The following is a 21,621-nucleotide window of genomic DNA, read 5'->3' on the forward strand; positions in this document are numbered from 1 at the left end:
GTTCTATATTTGTATTATTGTGTTTTTAACTTTTTGAAAATAGTGCTTTGACATAGAGATTGTGCATATCTGGTAGGTATACACATAACATTGTGTGATAATAAATGTGCTTAGTTTTGTTGTTGCTTTACAATTAAAAAAAACCACAAAACTGTGTATAACCCCCACCAAAAATCTCAGCTGATTCCTGGATGTGCCCAGGGTGGGATATGGAGAACTCCTGGTTTGCAAGCTTGGGAGATGATCTGGTGAAATCTGAAACCAGCCCCTGGACACGGAAAGGAAGGAGAGACCCAAGAAAAAGGCTCATTGGAGCTTCATATATGGAATTTTACCTAAGGAAATCCCCCAATATCTCATCCTTTATTTACTCAGTACCTTTGGTGAAGACCTATAACATGCCCTGAGGTGGGCACCACAGGAGATACAAAGTGAATGAGACACATTTTAGCTTTACAAAGAATTTACAATCTAGGCTAGACACTAGTGGTACATATAAATATACAAATAAGCAAAATAAATATAAGTAATTCAAGCACAGAATAATCAGGGAATTGTGGTGGTTCACATAAAGAAACATTTACTTCTAGGGTGATTGTCTAGAGAAAATAGTATTGTAGGCAGCTTTTGAAAATGAAAAGCATAGTCAGAGTTTTGACAGGTGAATGTGTTTCTATACGGCATTCTAGTGGATAAGGCCATATTAATTAATGTTCACGAATCTGATAAAAGAACAGGTTGCAATTTCAGACACTATTTTATACTATCATTATTGTGCCAAGGCTTATGCAATTTGAATTTTATGTAAGTTAAAAACAATCTACTTTTAGATTCAATACCAAACAAACCTCACTACATTATTAATAGTGTCGTCCCTCAGTATTCATGGGGGATTGGTTCCAGAACCCTATGGATACCAACATCTAACCAATGCACATCCTCCTGTATATGTTAAATCATCTATAGATTACTTATAATACCTAGCATAATGTAAATGCTATGTAAATAGTTACCATCACTCAGCAAATTCAAGTTTTGCTTTTTGGAACTTTCTGGAGTTTTTTTCCCCCCAAATGTTTTTGATCTGCTGTTGGTTGGTTGAATCCAAGGATGCAGAATCCACAAATACAAAGGGCTCACTGTATTATTAAAACCAAAGAATCAGGTTTTAATCCCAGCAAGTACAAGAAATTCCTCATGATTTACTCTTTTTAGAAATAAACAAAACAAAGAAATAAAATCATACAAAGACATGAAATTATGCATGCTAAAATTTATACACCACTTCTCAAGTGAAAAGAAACTGAACTGTTATTGACCATCTTCCATATATCAGGCGTAATGGGAAAGCAATATATGTGTATCATTATTTTGTGTATATGTTTACTCTGTGCAAAGCACTGTGCTAGATTCTATAGAAGAAAACAGGTCTTCATTCTAAGGAGTTTGCACATTAATAAGGGAAACACACATGGGCTCAGGTACCATGAGTGAGATCTATGCATTTATCTGTCCTAAGTCATAAATATCCCTGGCTATTCAGAAAGAGGAAACATTTTTATCGTACCTCTGTCTGGCATACAACTGTTTCTTCAGAATCTTCATTATAGTACTGCTCTGTATTACAGCACTTAGACTGTATTTTAACTGTGTACTTGACTTGCTCTTTTTTTTTTTTTTCCTGTCATCACCTCACATTCAGTGTGTCTAAAATAGACTTCATTTTTCCCCCAAAGTGACTGCCTCTCATGATTTTGTTTCTGTTCCTGGTAGTAACATTCTTTGTAATGGCAGAGCCTTAATATACAGCAAGTCCCTTTAATTCAAGTCCTTACTTTCAGCCCTGATCAGACCTTGGATCATATTGGTCCTTTCTTCATATTTTTGAATCACTGACTTGCTTTTTTGACACAATAAGATATTAAGGGCAAAGACTGAGTCATCACCTCTTTTTGCCTCAGAATCTGGGAAGTCCTGGAATATTCCATTATTCAGTAAACACTTCATTAAAGGGATTAAAGTCCTGGAATATTCCATTATTCAATTAAACACTTCATTAAAGGGATTAAAGTCCTGGAATATTCCATTATTCAATAAAACACTTCATATTTTAAAAATGACTTTAAAATAAGTCATTTTTTTATTACAAAACCTTATTTAACCAAAGACTACCCTCATAACCATAGAAAGTAAGGAGTGATAGAGTAGGATGTGACATAAAATGATCTATCAATTCTTTTATTTTCTCAGCCTGACTTCTACAGTCTTCTCCCAAAGCACTTTAAGCATCTAAATTATTTTAAATATATACGCTGCAAAGGGTAACCTATAACATATTTTGTTATTATGCCAAAGTTCAATTAAACATTTGGATTCATATTTAATCTAAATTCTACTCATAGAAAAGTTCTCATCTTTTCTCCACAATAGAAATAGAAACCTATCATGTGATGGAAACTATTTAATAAAGATTTCATGTCCTCCTTAGAATTTAAAATAATAACAAAGCTTATGAGTTTTTTCCTACTTTTCTCTGCTTTTGAAAAAAAAATAGACATATTTAGAGCAATTTACAGTAACATTGAGCAGAAGGTACAGAGATTTCCTATATACCTCCTGCCCCACATACACGCAAGCCTCCCCACTATCAGAATCCTGCACCAGATGATACGTCTATTGCAGTTGATGGACCTACATTGACACATCATTACCACACAAAGTCCATAGTTTACCTTAGGGCTTACCCTTGGTGTGGTACTTTCTATAGGTTTTAACAAAAAGGTGATGACTCATATCCACAATTATAGGATCGTATAGAATAGTTTCACTGCTCAAATAATCCTTTGTGTTCTGCCTATTCATTCTCCCTCTTCCCTAACCTTTGGCAATGACTGATTTTTTTCTCTTTAATAGACTTTATTTTTTAGATCAGTTTGTTTCACAGCAAAATTGAGTGAAGGTACAAAGATATTCCCTATCTATAACCCCTGGTCCCACACATGCATGTTTTAATCATTTCCACTGCACACAGAGAGGTGAATGCAGAACCAGAAGCCAGATATCCTATTTCTAAATCCTGTGTTCTTTCCACTTCACAGCAAATACATTTCTCTAAACACAGTCCCTGCTGTAACAGACTGGGCCTACAGGCCCACTCTATACAAAGTTCATTCAGGGGCGATTATGGCCCTAATTCCTTTATTAAAATTCCTCCTAAGAGGATAAAATTTACCCTTTAAATATTAACCAAATTTTAGTGACTACAAATAATTAGCATTTGATTATTTGTGAAGTCTGACCTCTCGGAAAGAGTTTTGTGTCTTCCGTCTGTGCTTTCCTTCAAAATTGCATTTCCTGTTAATAGTTTCATTAATAAATAAGGAGTCAGTCACCTAAGTCCCTCCATATGTAATAAAGGGCTTTTGGGACTAAATGGACTTAGTTTGTTTCCAGCAATAGAATTTAGTGATGACACGATCATTCTCTTCCCTCATAAAATTAGAATCTCTCAGAAAATGTTTATTAATTTAAAAAATGTGACTATATTAATAAAATGTTTTTCTATTCCCGAAGTGACATTTTCTTATAAGATTTAACATATGGAATAAAATTATATTGAAACAATTTAGCCATGTGTTGGATAACATTAAATTATTAATAATCAAAGTTAGTATTTAGAGAACTATAGTTATATAGGTAATTATAATCATTTTTATAAAGCTGATTATTAATAATAATTATTAATATTGTTATTAAAATGAATTGATGCCAATTCAGAGAATAAATAAAAATATATCAATGAACGGCATTTATATATTTATAGAGAATGTAAAGGTGTGATTGGAATCTGCTAAGGGATAAGATGTCTGAAGGAAATGTTTATCAGTACTTCTCATCAAATAACAGTCTTCCAGGAATACAGTGGCTTGCTCAGATCTCAGCCTCTAGAGAATTATAAATCTGGGGAGGAACTTTGAACATCTTTGAGAGTAATTTTCCCTGTAAGCTGTAGATAAGACACCTTACTAGGCATCACACCTTCCAAAACAGTACATGTGACTGAGGCACATCATCACCTACAAGAGAGACTTGTAAACTCCCTCTGTATTATGAAGAGAAGGTGCTTAAAGGCCAGAACCTCTCAGCAGCATTCTGTTGGCACCATACCCAAGGCTGACACTCCTTTTCATGTGGATTGTAGAGTCCACTTTGTTGAACTAACCCCAAACTAAATGAGAAACCAGGAGTGGCAAGGGAAGATATCTGGAATTGGGGATGAATAAACCTCTTTAAATTGTAATTTTGTGTCCAGAGGTGCCTTTCTTAAACTTTGTCCTCTGAGATTACACACTGTGAAAAAGAAAATAATAATGTAGGTTTTCATCTTTAATTAGACATACTCCTTCATATATCATTAATGATGCTGATTTTTTTCAAGATGCTTATATTTGGTAAAATTGGATTCTATCTGTAGTTTTGCTCTGTTTCCATCTGAAAAAAAGCTAACAATGATAAAGGACTTTACAGGTTAAATTATGCAATGAAAGATCACATTCAAGTTACCACTGCAAATGTGAAAATGAAGATGGAACCCTCTTAAAATGTAGATAAATATTATCTATTATTTATATGACTTTTCCAATTTTTATTCAAACTATCAAGTGAAGAGATTAGTTTCATAGAAACTAACTTTTGACTTATGAGTAAGATGATCCAGTAGTTCACAGTTTTATCCCTGGAGAGTAAGATTTAGAAATCAGGCCCTCTGAAATACCAGAATCACAGTGATCCCAGGAGACAAGGAAGAGACAAGGGCAGCCACTGCCTGTACTTTCAGAGGGAAACCTGACTTCTCATTTTCTTTACAGAACAACTCCTGAAAGATTACAGTATGATGATTTATACCTCCTTTAATTTGAAGCTAGTGAGGTTGATTAAGTGATTGAAGCAATTACTTTTGCTAAAAAAAGTACTATGCTTGAATGCTGGTAAATGTCAAAGGACACTGAGTGACGATCATAATTTTCTGATTCTAAAAATGCAACCTGGGCTTCCCTTGTGGTACAGTGGTTAAGAATCCGCCTGCCAATGCAGGGGACATGGGTTCTAGCCCTGGTCCAAGGAGATCCCACATGCCGAGGAGTAACTAAGCCCGTGCACCACTAATACTGAGCCTGTGTGCCACAACTACTGAAGCCCACGCACCTAGAGCCTGTGCTCCGCAACAAGGGAAGCCACTGCAATGAAAAGCCCATGCATCACAACGAAGAGTAGCCCCCACTCACCGCAAGTAGAGAAAGCCCGCATGCAGCAACGAAGACAAAATGCAGCCAAAAATAAATAAATAAATAAATAAGGTTAATATAAATTATTTTTTAAAAAGACAGAACTTTAAAATAAACTAATAAATAAATAAATATGCAACCTAAGTAAAGGTTGCTTCAGCCTTTGCTTCAGTTAACTATCTACACTGCTCACACATCACAGTCAGACGTTCTGTCCATTAATGATGAAAAAGAGGAAGTTCAACTAAGTTCAAATGAGGAATGTAAACAGAAAGGAAGTTCAGGGTATGCACGTATGACAGAGTAGATTCAGCTAAATGACTTATATTTTCTATATCTAAAAAAGGACAATAACATTATAAAGATTGCATAAAACTAGTAATTAAAAGTTACATTGTTTTGTGAACATGTATATAGAGAGATTTTTAAACATTTAGGGGGAAAAGTTTATCCACCAAAGAAATCTAAATGATGCTAATATTAACAGGGTCAGCTAGGAAATAATAGAATTTTTAGAGCTGGTATGTGCCCTTACTAATCAAATCTTCTCTTGAAATTTTAATTATTCATTATATCTCATTTCTCCACTGAATGAAGTTATTTCGAGTAAAACACAAATTCTAATGTGAATAAAAATACAAATTTGAAATTGAATAGAAATAAACTGCTTTAGCACAGTGACCTAAATTTTTTAAAAAATTAAGAACTCGCGAAAGCAGAATTTTAAATCACTTGCCCCAACTTTGAACTTGTTGAAATACAGACACTATACAGACCATCCCCAAATTCTGATGGATTGGCCTGTGATTTTACGACTTTACAGCGGTTCAAAAGAGATAACACATTCAGTAGAAACTGTACTTCAAATGTTGAATTTTGGTCTTTTCCCTGGGCTAGTGGTAAAAGGTACAATACTCTCATATCCATAGCTGCAACTCCCAGTCAGTCACGCAATCACAAGGGTAATGTACTTAATGTACTTAAAACCATTTAATGTACTTAAAACCATTCTGTATCCAGACAACCTCCTTTTTTTTCACTTTCAGTACAGTAGTCAATAAAGTACATGAGATATTCAACACTTTGTTATAAAATAGGCTTTGTGTTAGATGATTTTGCCCAAGCGTAGGCTAATGTAATTGTTCTGAGCATGTTTAAGGTAGGCTAGGCTACGCTATGCTGTTCAGTAGATTAGGTGTATTAAGTGCCTTTTCGACTTAATGATATTTTCATCTTATGATAGGTTTATTGGGACATAACCCCATCATCAGTAGAGGAAGATCTGTGCTAAAAACACCCCTTTTCTGCTGTTGCTTGTCAAATTATTGTACATGTCACCATTTACTTAACAATGTGAGAGATATCAAGCAAAACACTTAACACTCAAATTATATTGTAGCATGCCAGGGTCACCCAAATATACTGTTTATCCCTGAGTCCTGCATCATTCAATGGAATACAACCTTCTTCAGCTACGCCTACTCCATTTTATTGTATCCTGCTGTCCCACATCCATCATGTCCTATTTCTGTCTCACCCATCATCAGAGGTGCCCTCACTTACAACTGCACTTCCTTACCCTTCACTTCTGAAATCAAGTGCTCCTACATGTTTAAGCAGTTTACATAAACTCTCTCTTCTTACCCTAATTAAAACCTGGATCTCCCCCGAGTATACGATTTTCTCTATAGAATTTCTATAATTATAAAAGCTACTGTAATCCAGGTTACCTAGGGCTGTATCCTATCCCTACATAAGGAGTCTATACACACTTGGACAGGAAACAGTAAAAGGGATTGATCTTGTGATTTCTCAAACTATAGGCATATACTCATTACCACACTCACAATGTGGGTGTTTGATGATGATGATGATGATGATGATGTTAGCTGACCAGGAAGGAAAGGAGATACTTCTCCTCTGCATGTTCTTAATACCTCCTCATCCATCTTTCCTAAAGAGAATTCACATTATATCCCAAGGACAGATTAAGCTATTCTTTATGCAAAGCTATACAGAGTCCAAGAATGGGAATTTTATTAGCAAAAACAATTTGATGCAGATACCTGGGTATCGCGTACCACACATTCTCCTGGAATGCCCAATTGCATCCTAAAACAGTGACTAAATTCCTATTCCCTTTGTGTATCTTGTAAATTTCACAGCCCCCTGTCATTCATTTTCAAAGGTTTTTCTTCTCCATTAGGTGTCTGCCAATATGCAGTGGAGATGGAGGAGTCTTGGTCTCACTGTTGGTTGGGGATATGAGGCCTTCCACTTCAGGGTGCCGCTTTCAACAAAATCTTTGCAAATCCACCAGTGGGTTTTCCTTTTATCTCATTTGCTGAAATTTGGTCACAGGGTCTCTTTTAGGTACAATACAGCCTAAAAACCCAGTATACTGCAAAGAGGATCAGGACTCCACGTGTGGTTTAGAGCAATGATATTTTACCACATGAGAACATTTTATCACATGAAAACATTGCCATCCTCCACAAGTGGGGGGGTTCTAGTAGCAAGGAAGAAGGTAGAAATAGATACTCCATAAACCACTATGTTTCCTAGTCAGTGACTACAAATTACTCATTGTGAAAAAACTTAACGTTAAAACTCATAGAAAAGAAGAAAAAATGGAAAGTTATATATTGTTCTTTATGGATGAATACCAGTGTTCTCACGTTTTATTTCTTCAGTGTATTATGTAATACTTTCATGAAATTTATGAAACGTGGTAAAATTTTTCTAACAAGATGAAACCCTAAGGAACAGTGATAGAGTAGAAAGTTCTTATTAAACAAATGTTCATCAATTTCATCAAAGAAATTGCCAAGCCTTTGGTGACTATCTACCAAGGCCATCTATTCCATATTTGGAATATGAACAGCAGTTATTTCTTATACTTAACCAAGTGAAAACATGGTAATGGATATATAGCTATGCATAAAATACAATGTATATATATTCTGTTGGAAGGTAGGAGGACCTCTTAGAAACAGTGATGAGATTGAATTATAAGCACTGTAAAAAATAACTCTCATTTTTTTACTCTGAAAGAATAAGAAGGGGAGGGCTTCCCTGGTGGCGCAGTGGTTGAGAGTCCGCCTGCCAATGCAGGGGACACGGGTTCGTGCTCTGGTCCGGGAAGATCCCACATGCCGCGGAGCAGCTGGGCCCGTGAGCCATAGCTGCTGAGCCTGCGCGTCCGGAGCCTGTGCTCCGCAACGGGAGAGGCCACAACAGTGAGAGGCCCGCGTACCGCAAAAAAAAAAAAAAAAAAAAAAAGAATAAGAAGGGGGAAAAAAATGTGCTATTGTAAGATTAAGGTGAGTCTCACAAATGGCAGAAAGGCACTGACATTGATTTTTGATAAGGAATCGAGAGACCACAGAAATACCACCTCTCCCACATTCACCAGGAAATCTCAGTATGACAGCCACCAGATGAAGCAAGTATACTAAGAAATAGGAAATAGGATGTTATGCTCTCTTCACCACATCTTCAAAAAGTCATTCCATAGGAAAAAAAAATCATTATATAAAGTTACAGGAATCACATGGAAAAACAAATTAAATGAGAAACCTCATATTTTACAATATCATCATTATGTTTATTCATTTAAATCCCTTTAACTCTCAGTTAACTCCATGATTTGATATATTCCATTTCTTTGGGAGCTATTACAGCTAATGGAAAGATAATTTTCTAGTACTAAACAAGTGTACTAGAAAACAGCAAATGAATAAGTTATTATCACTATTTATAGAGTTTTTTAATATGCTAAAAATCTTTGAAAACAATAAAGGCTTCTCTGCCTAGTATTATTATTGCTGGGAGCAATTAGGTAAAGCATGGGAGGCCATATTCTCTTTTTAAAGTCTCTACACAGCTCTAAAGGTGAAAAGCATGTTTACAGAGAAACTACATAAAGTTTTTTAAGGTAAGATCTTTCATTCACTTATAGCCTTAAGTATATGGGTGATAGTAATGTATCTCACCACTCTGAATTAATCTAATCTAATCAACATATAATGACTAAAGTTGGCCATATGTTAATTAATTAAACTAAGCAACAATTTACAAATGGATGACTGAGGAATTCACCGAACAACAATGTTCTAATCAAGAGATGAGTCCTACTACCAAATTTGAGTTGAAAATAGACAATATTATTAACATAATTTTAAAGTTATGAATAAAGGAATTTCTCAAAATAGAAAAGAAAATTTTTGAAGACTTGGGTAAGAGACATTGGGCCTGACCCAGAGTTACCCCACACTCCTTAGTAGAATCTGTCCTTCAGACACAACATTAGGGGCATATATCAGCAAGGCCTTGTCTACAGGGGAGAGGAGTACTCAAAGTTCTCTTGTCCAGGATAAATCACTTATTCTGACTATATACTCACTCAGAAAAATTCCAATTTTATTATTTGCCTTGAGGTGCCAATCGGTAGAGAACATTATAGCCTACAAACATCATAGCTAGTCTATATGGAAATAACATTTATCTTTTAAAAACAAACAAAAAATGGCATTCCTGTCTATGCCTTAGACTCCTGTGAATTTGGTGTAGTTTAGATAACTGACAATATATATGTATTCTGGTCCTACAAACCAGAACATGGTGACACTATCAGAAAACTTCCAGAGGGCTAGCTACCCTGTGCTGGCTGTACACCTCTTCCCTGCTCTTTCAAGCCCATTATCCTACACTGTCCTCTGAATAGGAAAATTGTGTCACTAATCTACTCTTAATGAAAGGTATCTAGTAATAGCTCCAGAATTTGAGGTAGATTCTGCTGAATCACTGATACATAGCTTTTACCAATAGAATATAAGTGAAACTCAATTTTGGGAGTAAAGGTAAAATTATGATTCTTCTACAGGAGAACCAAATCTATGGTTCTTCTACAGGAGAACGAATCTCTAGCTTTCTTAGTACCTACTGCCAACTCATTGGGTTACCGTCCCAGACATTATTCAGTAAGGAAGCCTCACTTGGCTGCCAGGGAAGACCTAGATTTCTGCGAAATGCTAGCAACATATCAATGAGACAATACCCCTTCTTATTCCCCCATGTATTCTTAAAATTTAATTATTGGCTTCTTCCTGTTGTTTTTCTTCTACTTTGACTATCAGCTACACTAATCATAATCATTGTTACATCGATTCGTATATGTCTTAGCAGAAATTCCAATAATCTATAGCAAAACACACAGCATTTTATGTCTGTACGATTACCTAAAAGTTTAGTTAACACTAATTAAGGCATTTGTTTTCCCTGTACCTGGTACAGATATACAGATTCGAATACAGGTCATTAAGTAACTTACAGAGACCGTTTAGTGAATGGATAAAGGGAAGGGTTTCTGATGTTCCTGAAACTTAACTCGCATTATGGCCTGTCCATATCACAATCAAAGCAATATTTGGGATAGTGAGCCAGCTGGAGGAGAACCAGACTTGAAATATAATAAACCCAGGAGGGGAGGCCCAGGACAGGAAGCTGGAAGCAGTATGGTGTTGGCTAATGCCACACTCAATCATCTGCTAGATTAAGTTTTGGCCAGGTTAGCTAGCTGCAGAAAAAATGTGAAGCAGAAACTTGCTCATTATAGAGGAGCAAGTTGACTAAAAACAGAGTAATACTATTTTGTAATTATCACCTTTTCCCCCAGCTGTTCCACGCCCCCAGCACACACATCTAATAATGAATGGATATGTGGTATGAAAGTCTTTGGTCACAAGACAGAGTCCAGGAAATGTGGCCCAGGAAAGAGTTCTAAAAGCAGATGCTTTGAAAATCTTCACTTTGCTTCTAAGGTGTATCGATGATGTCTTCCCCAAAGGACAAATTAAGATTCTCCTCCCAAATCCAAGAATCCTACTAGTTTACCAGAGATATTCTCTTTTTTCAGACAAAAAGAAATGTTTTAAAGTAATTACAGCTAAGAGGGGGAAAAAGTTCCAAGTTCTTCTATTCTGTCTCTGCAAATGTCTGTTTGCATTTATATTTTGTCTTCTAAAACTCTTGAAAATGCATGGTAAAATAAACAACCAGGCATAAAACATTTTAAAGTCAATACAATAAAAGCTGGTTGAGAGATGCTGCCCTCCTATACCTCTAAAACACAGTAGGATATCTACCTTGTTATATATTCAATCAAATATGTCACTGCATTTACAAGAGGAGAAAATGTATATTTCCTAGAGACAGAAGGATTTAGACTGGACATTTGTATTCATAGGGCACCATTGAAGAAGCGTTGGGCTTTTTTGGGAAAATGACTTACTTAAAGTAAGAGTCAGAAATTGGTGCTGTCTAAGGTTGCACACAGCCAGCTCTCTGTCCCTAAATTGCTGGAATTACATCTCTGCTTCCTCTGTCTTCTCATTCTGTAATTGGCCCTATAATTTAGTTTTGACCTGTTCCCTGCCTAGTACTCCATGCCTACTCTAGTAGTCTTCCACCATCTAAGGAACAAAGCCCTGTCCTGAACCCTACCCAGGGGGACCTCTGCCTACAGACAGGTCAGTTGTGCAATGATGACCACTGTCTCCTTGGCTCACAATATTCCCTGTTTTCTGATTTACTCACTACTGATGTAACTAGAAAATGATCTTTTTCTGCATTGCAAATTAGACTGCAACATTCCTCAAAAATGGAGCCCCCCAATTTATCACCCATTTCCCATCAGCATTTATATTGAGTTACTTCCTCTGTGTCAGTTCTTCACCACAGAACAGGTTTTGTGGTACCACCTAAACCTGTGCGGGCAGGTTTTTGGCTGTGTCCTGCTCTAGAAAGACAGTCAGTACTTGGCATGAATCAACCCAGAATGTGATATTGTGGTAGGCAGGATTCTAAAGATGCACCAACCCCCCAACAAGATTCTCATTTCCTGAATATTCAATCATTTATCTAGGCACTGTCAGCAGATGTAAAAAAGCTTATTACTCAGTTGACCTTCAAGCAAGAAGATTATCCTGGTTTATCAGGGTGGACTCCATATAACCCTATGAAGGAAAAGGTTAAAGGGTAAGTTTGAAAAATACATAAGAAGAGGAAGAAGAAAGATACAGCAGAAAGAGGAAGTCAGAGAAATTCTAAGCAGGAGAAGGGTTCAACTGCACATTGTTCCTGGCCCAGATGTAGGGCCCATGTGCAAGGACTGAGAAGGGTCTCTAGGAGCTATAGGCAAACCCCAGCTGACAGCTGGCAAGATAGCGGAGACCTTGGATCTATAACCACAGGAACTGGAGTCTGCCAACAACCTAAAAGATCTTAGAAGTGGATTCTTTCCCAGAAGTTCCAGATAAGATCCCAGATCACTGACATCTTGATTTCAGTTTTGTGAGACAAGACACAGAGCAAAGAAACCAATTAAGCCATCTGTAGAACTGTGAGACCATAAATTTGTATTGTTTTAATCCATTGGCTTTATGGTAATTTGTTTTGACAGCAATAGGAAACTACTTACAGATGTTCAATTCACTCATATAATTTATTTTGTGAAAAAGAAAAACAATTCTTAGGAAAAAGACACCTCTGGTTAAGGTTAACATCAATATTCTTTTTTATACACACAGTTGTGAGCTTATATTTCTTATAGTTCTCCCACGACTTTACTTGTAGAAGCGTTTTGTCACCAAACACGTCTTCATTCATTAGACATTTATTGAGTGTCTCCTCTGTCCAAAGGTCTTTGGCAGATATAAAGAATCCCTGCCTACGGTCTCATCCTTGTATGGAAGATGGGCTGACCCCTACAGGACAAAGCCTAACCAGCTCAACACAGCATACAGTGTTCAATCGTCTACCTTCTACCTATAGTTCTCTCCTTCCCCTTATGATCCAGCCAGACATGACACCAGCCTTTTTCTAAACCTCTGATTTCTTTTCATTCCTTTGAAACTTGGAATTTACAGTTCCATTACCTCAGGGTGGCTTTTCCCTCTGTCTGGAAGACTCCTCCCCCAGATAGCCAGATGTCTCTCTCACTCACCTTCTTCAAGTCTTTGCCGCATCTTATTATTTAAAATACCCCTATCCTGACCACTCTATTGAACATTGCAAACTACCATCACCTCCACAATCTGAATTGGCCTTATCCCTGCACAATTTCTATTCCATAACACTTAGCAACCTCCAACGTACTATATTATTCATTTGTTATATTCATTGGGTGTTATCTCTCTCTTTCCCTAATAAAATATAATGTCCACAAGAAAGTGACTTTTTAGCTGTCATGTTCACTGAGTTATCCCTAGCACCCAGAACACTGCCTCACTCACAATAAACAGACCCATTATAAATAGTGATAGATCATTGAATGAATCTTTTCTTTTTTTTTCCCAGTAGTTACATAGGAAATTTATTATCCCCAAGAAGTGGTAAAAACTGAACATACAAACAGATTTTTTTTCCTTTGTGTACGCATTTAGTTTTATCGTAACAAAGCAACCTGTACACTTCTAACGCTTAAAGTGAGCATCATGTTTCCTTTCCAGCAAAACAAAAAGAAAAAATTTTAAATAAACAGGAATAAAATTACAACAGAGAATGTCAATTGCAAATAAGATCCTACAGGTTCTGCTGCTTCTCCCATCGAATGGCAGGGCTCAAGTCATCATTAGGAGAGAATTTTATTTTAAAATTGTCATCTGAAACTGCAAGGATGTCCATTAAACATCACAATTAAATATGCCAAAGGAGAAGCCATGTTGTCAAAATGCCCACTTAACCCACCCAAACATCTCAGACCCAACTTTAATGACCTTCTATAACCCCATTTTTTAAAGTTTTTTCTTTCTTTTTCTAAACAAGAGAAAGTAGACAGATACATGCTGGTAAATGCTAACTGTCCATATTCACATAGAGACACAGTGTAATCTCTGAGCCCAAAATACAGAGAAAGGAGGAAAAAGCTAGAATTCTATGCACTACTACACAGGGGCCTAGCACCCTCCAGCTTCCAGCAGACCTAAGGGAGCAGAAGGGTCTTCTTTTTTCCCACAGAGCATGGTGGTGTTGATTCCACAAAGTTTTTGTTGAGACAGGAAGGGGTAAAAAAGAGTTTGGAACGGAAAAGGATAGAGATTCTTTTCCCACTGAATTCTGCTCAAGGTATTTCCCCCCAAAATAAGTTGTGAGCCATGGTATAAAAGAGAAAAGAGACCTCAAAAACAGGGTGACCGAGCACAAGAGGAGGAGAAAAAAAAAAAAAAAAGACTGTAACTTGCTCCCGGGGACTGGAGAAAATTTTAAAAAGAAGGTCAGAATCCATCAGTGTTCCATGAGTCATCTTCTCCTTCATCTTCCTCTCCTCCCTCCCCCTCAACATCATCTTCATCTTCTTCACCTTCATCCACATCCCCTTCTTTATCGATATCTTCCAATCCTTCTTCCTCTTCATCGTCATCTTCTTCTTTCCCTTCCTCATCATCCACATCTGGAACCAAGTAGTACTGTCATGGATTTGGCCACATAGCATCTTTGATGACCTCTCGTAACTCATCTGCACCTGCATCAGGATGATCAGTAAGCCAGGTGAAGAAGCTTTCTGGTTCCTCATGCTGTCTCTTCCTGCTGGCTTTATTCTGCGTTTTGTCAGATCCTTTCTGGATTTCCATTTGATTTCAGTGGACTTCGAAGATGGATCACCACTCTCATTCAGATGAAATTCTTTGGAGAGAACTTTATCTTCGAAGTGAGGGTTTTCATCGAAATAAAAATCTATTCTGTAACCTGATTTAATATCTTCAAACTCTGTCACTTCGACTCTTGTCGAATAATGCAGCGCCTCTTCATTCTCCTCCCCAAGCAGTGCAGACACTTGTGGATGGTTAACAAATGTTGTTACCCCAAAATCTGGGCTTTGGGCGATCAATTCTGACCTCTTCTGAAAAAATGGTTGGCGGAGTTTGTTATATTTCTGTTCTACTTTCAAAATCTCCTCACTGGTTTGTTCGTTAAGTCTGTCTGTTTCATTTTGTACTTCATCAATATGTTCAATTGCTTCTTGCTGTTCTTTTTCTTCCTTCGGCAACTTCAGAGAAGCAGGCATTTCCTCTGGCCTGGAGGCAGGAGTCAGTCGCGGTTTCTTCAGTTTCTTTGCTTGGGGTGGAAGTGAAGACTGGTTTTGGGGGCCAAAACCAGTCTGGGAGAAAAGCCAAGAATCCACCCAAGGGAAGAGGCTTGTACCAGGAGCTCTGAGAACTAAGGCTGCCCCAGGTGACTGAGGTTTAATTATCACAAACAGATTTGAGAAGTAAAGCATTTGCATCACCAGCCTTGCTTTAATATGTCTACTATAGTCTTGAAATTTTCCTGAGAAGGCAATTCTATGATCGATCTTTCTGGTTATTTCTCATTTTAAATCCTGATAGAGAAAAGCTGATCCACCTCTGACTTCCTTGCCCTTGCACGGTTCCATCAGAACCAATGCTTTTAAAAATTGAGGTCATCTGCCAGGTTTTGAGCTGTCTCCGACTCCTTTCCCACCCTTCTAAACTCTGTGATGCTGGAGCGGAGACTCTCACCGCATCTCTGCTTTGCCACCTGGCGCCTGTACAGACTCTGCCAATAGGAGGTTCCAGAGGGGAAGGGGAATGCTGAAAACCAAGAGCACATATTTTCAATAGTTATTTGTAGGGTGCACTTTGGGAGAGCCTGGTTGATGTCCACGAAAAGTGGAGAACTGACAGGTCCACAGGTCACCTTGCTAAGATCAGGAAGTGATCAGGGACTAGGACTTCACAATAGTCAAGTGTCTGGTATGCCCAACATTCTTCTAGGACTGATCCGGAAGTAAGGGAAGCATTGTTAGATAGGTTTTGGTGAAATAAAGGTCCACCTTACATATATAGGATGCTACCAAGAATGAATATCTTTCAAATTCTTGAAAGAGAACAGGATAGTTTATGATTCTCACTCACAGATTCCTTTCCCTGACTGTCCTTTTATGTTTCAATAAAGACATAAAAATTAATCCTTAATTAAATGCAATATTTATTACTTCTCTACTGCCACTCTTATTGGCTGTCAGTCTCCTTTTCGATAAACCTTTCAATCCATGATTGACATTTTTCCCCTTGTCTTTTTTTTAAAACTGTTTTAACCTCGGTATTCATATACCAGAAATGTAAGGATGAAAATTGTAAAGATTAGAGAAAACATTTTCTCTCTCATTACAAATACAAGTTGCTCCCTTTGAGGTTATTCTTTAGCATTTTATAATTGCTGAGTCATTTTTTGAAGTTGTCCTATAAGACAAAAAGTTTGCAAACAGCTACAAGCACCTATGAAGCCACATATGTCCCCCAACACATAAACCAAAGCCACAAATTGATATTTATAAAACTTCAAAAGTTTAAGAAGGTTCTTCTGGGACATGTGACTTAAAAGTACTGACACCATGAGTGACAAGGAGCCAGTGTGCTCCCTGGTAAAGAAATTCTAGCTCATGCTGGCACTGAACACGGTGCTTGAACTCACCCACCATTTAGTAGGTTACAGCATGCCAACTTTACAGAGGAAAGGTTTACGAAGGAAAAGTTTCAGTCTCTCCTTCTTTAGCCTTCTGTATCTTGCCCAAAGCAGTTTTACCAAAGCCAAAGTCTTAAGGGCTGGGCTCAATTTCCCCATTTTAAATAGGGATCACAAATAAAACTGTCAACCAGTAAGAATAAATGTAGTGAGCTTCTTGGCCAAAGTGGTAGGCTTAGTTTGGCCAGCAATGCCAGAGCAAATACATCCATGGGGCTCATTCAAACTGGACAGATGCTGACTTGGTCCCAACAACAGCAAGTGGAAAAACTCAGTCCTCAATTCACCTCATTGTGGGTTTGCCTGTTTTAAGTTATGCCTCCTGCAACCTAAATAGCAGCTATTTCAAAAATGTTTTCGTCTCCCAAATCCTAAAATGGATCTAATCACATAGTTTCATACTTAAAAACACAACAAGCAAACATGACAAATTTTCCTTTAAAACTGGAGGCATAGCAGATAAACAAAGATAATTTGAAACCCAGCATGTTTAGGTATGAGGGATGAAGAAAACAGCAATTTATTTTTTGAAAAACAATGAAAATCATTTTTTTAAAGAACTTCCAATATGCCTGAGAAATTTCAACTTTAAAGGCAATCTCCACAGTCTAAAAAATCTATATTAGATATTTCAAAGAACACTCACAGTAGAACGATTGCTATGGCTACAAAGCATCTGACATTTGCATTTCCTAAGGTAATGGTTGGCAATACTCACTATTAGAATCACATGAAGAATTTTTTTTAAAAATTCAATGACCAGGTCTGACTTTTGACCAATTAAACTAGAATATCTGGGAGCAAGGTCTAGGTGATTTTAAAATCCAGCCAGGGCTGTAAACTGAGGAGGTCTACAAACATAAGGAAAGTAATAAGAATTGTGAGAAAAATGTTTTACACACTTGCCTGATGATCCGTGTCTCCTGGAATGCTTCTTAACACCTGTTGCATGCCAATCTCTGGGGAAAAGCTTGGGAAACGTATTTTTAAACAGGAACACAATAATCTTTATCATCAGGAGCCTGGTCTCCTGGAAGGAGAAATGCGAGTAACTATATACAGGTTTTAGCAGATATCCATGGAAGGCACTTAAGAACAAAATGTTATTTAAGCGGGCCTCCAAATCACCACTTGAGCCTTTTCCAGGTAAGGTTTAAGGTCTACATTAACTGAGGCACACTCTAGAGGAAGCTCAAGTTCCCCCTAATATTCTCATCGAACCCCCAAGGAAAAGGCCACGTGAAAAAGGTCGAGAGCAAGACGACATCCTCAGACATCTGGGCTACAGTGTTGGAGGACAGGGGGAGATTTTATAGGAAGAACTGAATTGAGGCAAATCCTCCTGTGTCACCTTCTTGTCTTCACATACAGTCACTCTCTTCACATCACACAGTGTGGTCTGTTCACAATCTTTTGTTGTGTTGAGCCAGAGCCTCGAGCACCTTGGAGCAGCAGGTGCCTCCAACTCCACAAAGCCTAATGATACATGTGATTGGTATCATGTACCATTTAATAGTACACTAAAACATAGTCGTTTTAAGTATCTGTTTGCATTTTACTCTTTTACTATTTGTTTTATTATTTTTACTATTTTATTTTTAGTAGTTTGTTTTACTATTTCCCTCTTGCAACACTGGGGTATTGCAGTATTCATTTAATATCTTCTAACAGACCATAACATAAAGAGGGCAAAGGCAGGTTTTCATGCTGCACCATTGAATTTCCGATATAATTTGCCCCGTGAGACCCCATGACATCAGTGGCAATGCCCAGTGGAACAACAGGGAAGCCTGTTGGGCACAGTAATTTCTCCAACAGGTTGGTGGGATACGACGATAGTACAAGCAGGACATGGTGATACAAGGAACCATGCGGCAAGGAATGCAGAAGATCATCTTAGGAACAAAGGGCGTCACCAATAGAATATTCAGACATAACAATTTGACTAGACTTAAGGTTCTATGAAGAAAGTGAAGGCCAAAGCCAGAAAGATTGGAGAGGTTGCCATACCCACATCTCTACCCAAAGACCAAGGAGGTGCAGAGATACTTAATCAAATTTTTTAAAAAGTAGGATGTAATAACATTTACACAACAATTCCAGTTGTGTTAGAGAAGTTTGGGTGCATATTTTAAAACTTTAATGACATAGAAGACAAGGTTAACAGTGTTTATCTCTGGGTAGTAGGATTATGAGCGATTTCAGGGATTTTTTTTTTGCTTAATTTTTTTTCTAAATATTCTACAATGAATATTTTTGTGATAAGACAAAGTATTCAAGTTATAAAATATTATGATTGTTCAAAATTTATTGTATACTATATATTTGTGGTTTAAGGAAGTCAAGTTCTCAAGCCTCATCATTTATTGGTTTAACCCATTCTCATAGCAACAAGTTGCTAAAGAAATAAATATGTATATAATAGAACTCAAATTATACCTCAGTCCTACGTGGTAGAGGAATAACTGTGTTCGTGATTAAAATGCAAAAATACTGCAGTATAATTTTTGTGGTCAAATACAAATATTCTTCAATAATTATTCATTGTATTGACTAATATTATACTTTTTCACTCTAACTTTATTCTGCTACTCTAGACTGTGTCATGAGGCATCAGTACTGTCAACATCATCAACTGTGAATAAATGCAAGACTCAGGCTGTTTAGTTCTGGGACGCAAATCCCAGCACTAGTTCAACTGTCCAGCATTCTCACCAACATAAGGGAGGGGGTCTCGTGAGACTAATTGTTTTAACTAAAATCAGACTTTTTAAACAGAGTAGAAAATCCATGGTTCTATTTGGTATCCCTTTAATAAAAAACAGAATTTTATAATATACTTGAGTACAATCCATCTCCGTTTATATTAAATTTAATGTATGACTTTTGATCTTAGTTAAAAACAATGTATTCAACTATTAATAAGGGTTCAAAATATCCAACTAGGAGAAGCAGAGGGCGACTGCCCCACCCACTCGAGCATGGAGAGCCTGCTGAGCTCTCAGGCCTGTCCACTGCCCTTCAAACCCCCCTCCAGGCCAAGTGGGTCCTTGGGGGCATAGGAAGGAGGCTGGGGAGATCAGAAGAGGCAGGGAGGAGGGGCCCTCCCAGACCCCAGACCGGAGGAGCGGGAGAGGAGAGGAAGGTGTTTGCACTGCTCAGTCAAGCCCAGGAAGCCTGCTGGGCTCCCAGGTGAGGTCCCTTACCCTCTGAGACCAGGGTGGGGAGCATGCCTGGGCCCCTTCTGTTCCTTGAGCCTAAGTCCCACCCCCACACCCCCCAGGGCCTATTCCAGCCCTGTGGGTCCTAAGCATTGGCCCCGCTCACCACCCAAACCTTGTCCTTGCTTAGGCCTCACCCTCCACAGCCACAGCCTTCTGCCCCCTTTTCTTTTTTCTATTTTTCTTTTCTCTCCTCCTCTTTTTCACTACTGTGGTACTGATGTACCTCCTGGTTGTTGATTCACCTATATATATTTTTTACATTCTTTCTAACATATCTGTTGGTTGCCTAGTCTAATTGTATTTTTTACTTTGTTATTGTTCTTTTGTTTTTTTTGCCACCCCATGTGGGTTGTGGGATTTTGGTTCATAAGCCCAGGGTCAGGCCGAAGTTCCTGCAATGGGAGCTCCGAGTCTGAACCACTGGACAAACAGAGAACCTCAGACCCCAGAGAATATTCATCAGAGTGGGGTCTCATGGAGTCCCTCATCTCAGCTCCAAGACCCAGCTCTACCCAATAGCCTACAAACTCCAGTGTTGGAAGCCTCGGGCCAAACAACCAGTAAGACAGAAACACAATTCCACTAAAAAAAAAATAAAAAGAGAGACAGCAAAAAAATATGTCACAGATGAAGGAGCAGGGTAAAAACCTACAAAACCAAATAAAGGAAGAGGAAATAGGCAATCTACCTCAAAAAGAATTCACAGCAATAAGAGTAAAGATGATCCAGAACCTCAGAAATAGAAAGGAAGAATGGATTAAGAAAACACAAGAAATGTTTAACAAAGATCTAGAAGAAGTAAAGAACAAACGAACAGAGAGGAACAACACAATAACTGAAATGAAAACTACACTAGAGAGAATCAATAACAGAATAACTGAGGCAGAAGAATGAAGAAGTGAGCTGGAAGACAATATGGTGGAAATAACAGCCAAGGAGCAGAATAAAGAAAAAAGAATGAAAAGACTTGAAGACAATATCAGAGACCTCTGGGAAAACACTAAATGCACCAACATTCGAATTATAGGGGTCTCAGAAGAAGAGAAAAAGAAAGGGTCTGAGAAAATATTTGAAGAGATTATAGTTGAAAACTTCCTTAACATGGGAAACGAAGTAGTCACCAAAGTCCAGGAAGCACAGAGGGTCCCATACAGGATAAACCCTAGGAAAAACACACCAAGACACATATTACTCAAACTAACAAAAATTAAATTCAAAGAAAAAATATTAAAAGCAGCAAGGGAAAAGCAAAAAATAACATACAAAGGAATCCCCATAAGGTTACCAGCAGATTTTTCAGTGGAAACTCTGTAGGCTACAAGGAAGTGGCAGGATATACTTAAAGTGATGAAAGAGAAAAACATACAACCAAGATTACTCTACTCAGCAAGGATATCATTCAGATTCTATGGAGAAGTCAAAAGCTTTTCAGACAAACAAAAGCTAAGAGAATTCAGCACCACCAAAGCAGCTTTACAACAAAGGCTGAAGAAACTTCTCTAAACAGAAAACACAAGAAAAGAAAAAGACCCACAAAAACAAACCCAAAACAATTAAGAAAATGG

At 37.7% G+C, this 21,621-nt stretch overlaps 1 pseudogene; it reads right to left on the bottom strand.

Annotated features, from left to right (window-relative positions):
• Positions 1-14,129: 14,129 nt before the first annotated feature.
• On the bottom strand, positions 14,130-15,570 carry LOC132424359 (protein SET-like; annotated as a pseudogene).
• Positions 15,571-21,621: the final 6,051 nt, after the last annotated feature.

Source organism: Delphinus delphis, chromosome 4 (genome assembly GCF_949987515.2).
Source record: "Delphinus delphis chromosome 4, mDelDel1.2, whole genome shotgun sequence".
NCBI lineage: Eukaryota > Metazoa > Chordata > Mammalia > Artiodactyla > Delphinidae > Delphinus > Delphinus delphis.